Source organism: Lactuca serriola, chromosome 2, assembly GCF_051521515.1.
Source record: "Lactuca serriola cultivar US96UC23 chromosome 2, Lser_US96UC23_V15, whole genome shotgun sequence".
Taxonomy (NCBI): Eukaryota; Viridiplantae; Streptophyta; class Magnoliopsida; order Asterales; family Asteraceae; genus Lactuca; species Lactuca serriola.
In genome coordinates, this window is record NC_136409.1 from 179,500,483 (window position 1) to 179,508,945 (window position 8,463).

Here is an 8,463-nt window from a genome sequence, read left to right on the forward strand (position 1 = left end):
AAGCCCATGATCTTTTAGGGTTTCCTTCGTATTTAAACCTCATAACTTCATTTTAGGGTTCCTAAACATCCTCCTTCATCCCTAAGCATAGAAAAATCCGAACCTTAGCCTCATATTGTGATTCTTGATCTTTTGGTGGAGTTTTGGAGGTTTTAAGAAGAAGAGATCACCATTGAAGCATAGATTCAGCTTGGGAGTTCCATTTGCAACCTCTAGCAATCCCTCTACACCATTTTGAGTAACCAAGATCCAAGATTTTTGTTTCCTTGTTTCTAGATCTAAGGTTTTATGTATGTCTATCCTTAGATATAAGAGTTAGAGTGTTAGGACTCCATAAATTCAACAAATTTATGGGTCCTTAGGGTCCTTTAGTGATTATATGTTATGGATCTGAAGTTTGGATGATGTTTCAGTTCATGCTCGAGATTTGATCTCATTTTCTTCATAAATGACCTTGTTTGAGCTCAAGTCTTGTATTGGACATACAATACCTTAAAGCATCGATTTTTATGATCCTTGGAGTGTTAGAAAGCCTCCTAGAAAAGATGGATTAGTGGCTTAACGGATTAAGAAGTTTTTGGATCAAAGTGGCATTCAAACTGATCTCATGACGTGAGGATATTCCTGTCGCATCGTGAGGATTATGAGACCCGACTATTTTGTCTTGTAGTGGCTCACGACGTGAGCCATAGATAGTCACGTCATGCGGGGGCTGCTGACTGATGACTTTCCTTGACCGTTGATTTTTTTACCAGTTTGACTTTCGGTCAAACTTGAAGGATTTGAGTTGTTGATTAAGATTCTTCCATGTTTTGGTGTTAGAGAGATCTCAGGAGCAAACAGTGCAGAAAGGGAGAATGTTGTAGTGTTTTCGGGTTCTTCGATTAAGGTGAGTTTTCCTCACTGTACCCATGGGTCGAAGGCACCAATGTCGACCCACTAGTTTTGGTTATCATTTATTAGAAGGATACTCTAGGTACTGTATGTAGTCATGTAGGATAGCTTGAGCACTCTTGATCTAGGTTTTCTTGCATGTCCTTGTTTGGTTGTAGCTCTAGATTTGGATCACCTATCTGGGTGGCTATTTCACCTCTAGATACATATGATTATGCATTCCTTCGGTTTTCGATCATGTATCCTCATGCATAGGATGTTGTTGTACTGTAGTGATCTGCTAGATTTATGTATATACCCTTGTATGATAGAATGCAGCATTAGTGTTATGCATGTTAAAGTACCAATAGACTGGTTATCGTCTAATGGAGTGCCCTAGGGGCTGTATGTACTCACGTAGGATAGCCTCAGGACTCTTGATCTAGGCTTTCTTTCCCATTCCTTGTTTGGTTATGGCTCTAGAGTAGGATCATCTGTTCGGGTGGCTATCTCACATATGGCTACGCATCCATGGAGGATAGTTGGTAGTGGAGCAGTGTGCTGTGAAAGAGCTAGTATGCGGTAGTGAACTGTATGATTGATATTGTCTGCATGGTGGTGGTTGGGGTTGAGGCGGTCTTGTTTTGTGCTGTAGGCCAAGATACCTGGTGTGGCCTGACTATAAGTCGTAGGCACGCAGGCTCGGGAAGAGCGATTGGGTTGAGGCGGCAAGCCATCAAACCCTGGATATTCTAGTCCGATGACTGATTGGACCTGTTGCATGTTGACATTCCAGTCCGATAACTGATTGATTCTGGGTATTCCAATCCGATGACTGAGGGCCCATTATGCATGCTGGTATGTTTGTTGTATGGGGTATTTTGGGGGGAAACTCACTAAGATTTGTGCTACTTAGTTGTTTATGTTTCAGGTTCTATCGGTGATCGTGGGAAGGCGAATGTGAGACTGTACACATGAATTAGCAACATTAAGGATTCCACATTATTTATATTACTCTGATTTTCGATAAATGTAATTTGGAATAAATTGTTTTCTTAAAATGGATTTATAATTGTAAACTTTTACCTTAATAAAAATAAAAAATTTTGGTTGTGAAAAATGGGATGTTACAGGATATCTGTCAATCGTCAAAGTAATTGTCCATGTGAGTTATCTCACTATACCATGTAGTACAATATATATCCACGTATGTTAGGATAGGGAACGAGTACAGTAGAGTTGGTAGTAAAATCTCTAAGTGCTTATGTGCTAACTGGTAGGGCAGAAAGTAGAAATGTACATTTATTAGTAGAATCTAAAGTGCAATCTCTATATGTGTAATTTTTGTGATATTAGACTTAGATAGGGGTTGATGGTGGAATGGTTAAAGAGGCCGAGAACCTATAGACCCATGTAGATTTAGTTAGGGGATGATGATGGAACGATTAAAGAGACCAGGAGCCTACATGCCCGCGTAATCCAAGATATACACTTTATTGGCAGATGGTGAGCCATTATTTGTATACATGTATATGTATTGTAGTATATGATATTTTGGGTAACTCACTAAGCCTAATGTTTACCCAGTTGTTTATAAATGTTTTTCAGGTACTCATGTGAAGGGTAAGGTCCGACTGTACACACGCCCATTCGTTACATATTTCTGCACAATGTAATCACACTGTGATATATTTTAATAAATAAAAATAAAAAATTTGGGTTGAATATGAGAACGTTACAACCTGACTGTAAAACTTGTAATGATCATAACTTTTGCACCTGACCTCCAAATTAGTCCATGTTTTAGCCCACACTTAAGTTATGACATAAGATGATTAAACAATACAATTTCATATTTGGTATTAATGGATCATATAATATAGTTTTGACATACTTCTTGATGCTATTAGGTGACACTTAGTCACCCTATCATTCTTGAAGAGAATGGGTGTTTTATAAACATACATACTTTGATAATAAAGGAGTAGCTTTGATTATATTGAGGTGAGTAACTACCAAATAGATTTCCCTGTAATGTCTATGCTCATTTTTTTGAATGGAGTATGATTATAATGATATGAAATTTTTAATGTAAAATATTGATCATCTTTTAGGAGACGACCTTTAAATGGTCTTAATGACGAATGAGGAGTTTAAAAAACAAATACATTGGCAAGACTTGATCGCGTAGTTTATTTTAATAAATTTTTTTAATCTTGGTTTTTTTAGTTATTTACTTTATTTTTTTTTCGAAGTAATGAAATATTATGATTTTTAATACTTTTATTTTTAGTAACCATCTATTTAATAGTTGTATTTATTTATTAAATTATAATAATTTTATTTAAAAAGAATAGTGATTTTTATTACTTTTATGTTTAGTAACCATATTTAATTGGTTGTATTTATTTATTAAATTATAGTTTTTTTAAATTATAATAATTTTATTTAAAAAAATAGTAAGATGAAATTGAAATATGATTATTTGGTGAGTTTTAAAAAGTGATGTTATATTAAGATGTGACAAAAAAAAGTAAAATATGATAGCACCTCGAGCCTAATTCTATAATTGAGGTATGAAAAGATAAAATGAGTAAAAAATGATTAAAAATAATACAGTATTACATAAAGATTTAGTTATCGTTTTTGTCGCTGTATTATAATTGTTTTAAGGTATTGAAACATGCTTTTACCTTCTTTTGTTTTGGTTCGTATAATATTTTAACTAACATAACAAAATTCAAATGTTTGAATTATCATTATTATTATTATTATTATTATTATTATTATTATTATTATCTTTGGGTTTCAAGCAACTATATTTGTTGAATCTTTTTATTTTTTTAAATTTTCTGTATTATTTTGTAAATAATGTTTATTTTATTTCAGATCGATTGCTAAGCTCAATGGAAAATCCAGAAACGAGGAGGGGGTTTGACCCATTGTTTGTCAACGAGATGGCTTCTTATCCAAACCTTGTCCTCGCCTCCTCGAACCAATATTCTATAAATAAATTTCGGGGGAGCGCAAAATACTATAAATAATTTTCAGGGATTCATATAAAAAATAAACGACCAGCATCAAAAAATTATCACACGCCCAGTGGGACTCGAACCCACAATCGCCTGATTAGAAGTCAGACGCCTTATCCATTAGGCCATGGGCGCTTGTTGAAATTATTGTAGAGTATTAATATTTATATAACACTATCTGACGTAGTCATATCCCATACAGTGAACTCGAATATTTCCAACATTTTTACAAACACCAGATACGATAATATCCTATAATGTATCAGCGTATTCTAATGATGTCAATGTCATAATCACAAGGTACTTTATTCGCATGCACTCATCATGAGCTGAAGGTGTTTGATAGATTGCCTCAGTGAATTTGCTTGCATCATCCACCATTCGTGCGTGCAACTTTTTCACTTTATTTTCACATTTCACTCATATCATACCCAAAATGTATAATTTCTTTAGGAAACAAGCAGTCTGGTTGGAAAATGATGAAGTCACTGTTTGGTTTGCAGCTTAGATCTGAGGGTGAACCCAGGTTGTATAAAATCACTGCAAATTTTTTTTATTTAATTACATGGTGCTGGTTTTATTTTACTCGTATTTCAATGATGATTTTGGATTAATGCAGTTCCTTGAATAATGTGTTCAAGATGATGACAAATACTAGTTCAATTAATAATAATATGCCTTGGAACTTCTTCCATGCTTGATGATGCTGATGATGATGAAGTCGAACGACACTGATTTCAATTCTTATTGACACTATAAAGAAGTTTTAATTAACCAATGAAATAGTTAAAACAAAACAAAAAGGAAAAAAAAAAAAAAAAAAAACTTTCTTACTATATATCTCATTCACATGAGGGGTAAAAGAACAAGAAAGGGTTTTAGCTAAACCATGTGAGGATGTCAGTCGTGTTTTTATGTGGATTGATTGTTTCCATTCAGAACTCATGCCAGTGTGTGTGCATTCTCAGGCAACCATGCATGTGCTTTTCTAAAGACACTTTTATCATTGTATTTACTACATCCTTCTGCTTTTAGTTTACCCTTTTTCTAACTTAGCATTCATGTTGACCACCTTCAATGTCTTTCCAAACGTTTGAGAAGTGTCCCTAAAGATTGCAGCTTTGTAGTGTCCATATATTGCCTAGATTATAATTACAAGTGAAATATATATGATGTTTAAAAGGTTGACACAAAAGAATATATATATATGTTAAATTCTTTGTGATATAACTTGTCATCAGCTAATGTCAACTGTTACATCGATTACCCATGGGTTTTTTGTTGGTAGGGTTAACTGGAAAAATGTTCAGAGTTAGTTGTAGTAACTTGGGTTGAATTGTTTTTGCAGAGAGATATGGCAGAGTGAAAAGGGTGAGAAAGAGAAATGAGAGAAAATGGGCAGACAATCTGAAAAAGATGGCAAGTCTAGTGAGAGGATAGGGGTTCTCCAAAGAAGGTAAAAAAATTAGGTCTCTCCTATTCACAAGGAAGAACTCCCATGAAAAGGAAAAAACTTGAAAGCAAAAGCCTGTGTAATCAAGGAAAATGAAATATTGGACCACTTCTTTATAGCCTGTAACTGTAGCTATTACTACACTAAAAGATTACAATCAATTGCCATCTAGTTTGCTGTTTCTTAGAAAAGGTATGAACTCAACATTTGTGGTTTTTATTCACTTTGTATCTACTTTTTCAAATGTGAAAACTTTTGGATCCTCTTTAATTACTTTGTCCTTTTTTTTTCATGCATTTTATATGAGTAAAACATAGACTGTTTAGGGTTTCATAAACAGAGAATTCTTATTGATTTCAAAATGCACTCTTTACAGCGAACCCTTTACAAAAAGTGAATCAATATAAATTTGACACGTACTGCTAAATTTTCAAAAGTTATAATTGACGGAATTTTACTTATATTAAATGAGTAACCGGTCATGTTTTTTTTTAGCACGACAAACACACTCTCTATTCTATTCCTTAATTATTTCTTATGTTTCCATCAAGACATAAACCTTCAACCAATGTCTGTGACACATTTTCTGTTACACGTGATACAACTGAACTACAAACATTTTGTTACTAAATGGTAATGTGATTTAAGGAAACCATGGAGATTAAATGAGTTTACAATTACTAACTTTAAATTAGGAATAAACAAAAATTAGAGGTCAAAGCAACAAAATTAGGGCTGAAATTTTTTTATGTTTTTTTTTAAACGATAGTCTCTTTTTGTTTGGTTTGTCATTTTCTCATTTATTTATAAACACTTATGCTAAGTCTTCGATATGCTTAATATCATGAGTATAAAACTAGTGGTCTCGAAAGATCTTAATATATCTTCACGGATGAACATTCTATATTTTTGGTGGGTTTTTGTTCCGGCTTAATGAGAATCAATTTAAACAAATGAGATTGTTTACGATATCGAACATAAAGTCTTATTTTCCATTGAAAGAGGCGGTTCCAACGATTTTATCTTTTTAATTAAAAGATACAAAATATTACACAATTTTACAATGATTTTTTTAATTAAAAGATACAAAATATTACACAATTTTACGATGACAGTTGTGTATTATTAAAATTTGTTGTCTACGAATCGTTTCTCTTTCTCTGTGATATTGTTCTAAGAATTGAACATTTAATATAAAAAGATTAGGAAAAAAAAACCTAGACCCACGTGCTATGGCATGAGTTAGAAAGAAAAAAAAGGCTTTGGGAGGAGGTTCATTTACTGATTGATATAAAGTAGTTTTTGATTTTGAAGTTGCCGGTGGTACAATGTGAAAGTTGAGTGTTGATGTGGGGGTGCAGCCATTATGCATTAAAGGCATGAACAATATCATTGAATGTTGAGTTATCATGATTTGGGTGGGACAATTTAGAGAATGGAAAGCAACAGAGGACTAATAAGTCAAGGGTTCACTGCATCCCACGACAAAATTCATTTTTGGTTTCTTAGGATCATATGCTTTTATCCAAAATTGATTTATTTTAAAATACGTATTTTGAATATGCAATCTTTCAATATAAAAAGAGTTCAATAATATATATATATATATATATATATATATATATATATATATATATATATATATATATATATATATATATATATATATATACCTTAATAAGCATTTACAAGATTTTGCTAAATTTTAAAAGGTACAAGCTTTTAAGCATCATATACAATAATTTTATGCATCGGAGAATAATAAATCTTATCCGGTCAAAGACACATTTTGAATAGGTCTTCTAAGCTTATCTTCAAATTGAATGAGTTAAATATGAAAAAGTCAAAATAAGATGATGATGATAAGATTTTGAATGGGTCAAAGTTTGACAAAGTGTTCCTCATATCCAATTGAATTGATAAATACTAAATCTTATCCGGTCAACATTTATGAAAAAGTCAAATAAGATGATGATGATAAGATTTTGAATGAGTCAAAGTTTGACCAAGTATTCCTCATATCCAATTGAATCGGTAAATACTAAATCTTATCTGGTCAACATTTATGAAAAAGTCAAATATGATGATGATGATAAGATTTTGAATGGGTCAAACTTTGACCAAGTGTTCCTTATATCCAATTAAATCGCTAAATACTGAATCTATCAATAATAATGAAAAAGTCAAATAAGATGATGATAAGATTTTGAATTGGTCAAAGTTTGACCAAGTGTTCTTCATATCCATTTAAATCGGTCTAATATGATGTACACGTTATAAAACATTTCATATAAACTGGAAGAGGCGCATTGATCTAGCATTCGTCTATCATGAATGTCTTGCCATTAACCGCAAAACCTTGGTTCTCTCTCATGCTCGCTACCTCCTCCTTTGTTTTTCTTTCTATTAAAATCGAATAAACCCAAAAATGTCTTACGTTTAATCCTAGCCTAGGTATAAGAAATCTCTATCTATTCGTCATTTTGTTTAACAAATTTTTTATGTCATTTTGTTGATCCGCACCCATCGCTTTGCGCGGGTAAACGGCTAGTATATATATATATATATATATATATATATATATATATATATATATATATATATATATATATATATATATATATATATATATATATATATATGAAAAAGTTCAATAGAGAAGCATAATTATGGGTTTTTCAAAGAACTAAATCTTTTTTTCAATTTTTAGAGCTTATTCTTTATCGAAAAAAAAATCTAAAAATATCTAAATTCATATATTAACATTGTGAATGTGAAAAATATTTTTCGGATTCACCGTGTGAATCCGGATTCACGTCGTGAATTTTCGAAGATTTACATTGTGAATTTGACGTAAAAAAAATTCGAATTTTATATCATTGGAAAAAGGATAAAAAATTATGAATTTCTGTATTTTTAGTTTTTTTTTGATAAAAAATAAGTTCTAAAAGTTGAAAAAAAGATTGGTTCCTTGGTTAATTATGGTTTTCTATTGAACCTCACCCTATATATATATATATATATATATATATATATATATATATATATATATATATATATATAGAGAGAGAGAGAGAGAGTGTGTGTGTGTGTGTGAGATAGTTA

At 31.8% G+C, this 8,463-nt stretch overlaps 1 non-coding gene across 1 annotated transcript; it reads right to left on the reverse strand.

Annotated features, from left to right (window-relative positions):
- Nucleotides 1-3,967: 3,967 nt before the first annotated feature.
- TRNAR-UCU (transfer RNA arginine (anticodon UCU)) lies at nucleotides 3,968-4,040 on the reverse strand. The gene has a single exon. It is a non-coding gene; the product is annotated as a tRNA-Arg (tRNA).
- Between the last annotated feature and the right edge of the window lie 4,423 nt (nucleotides 4,041-8,463).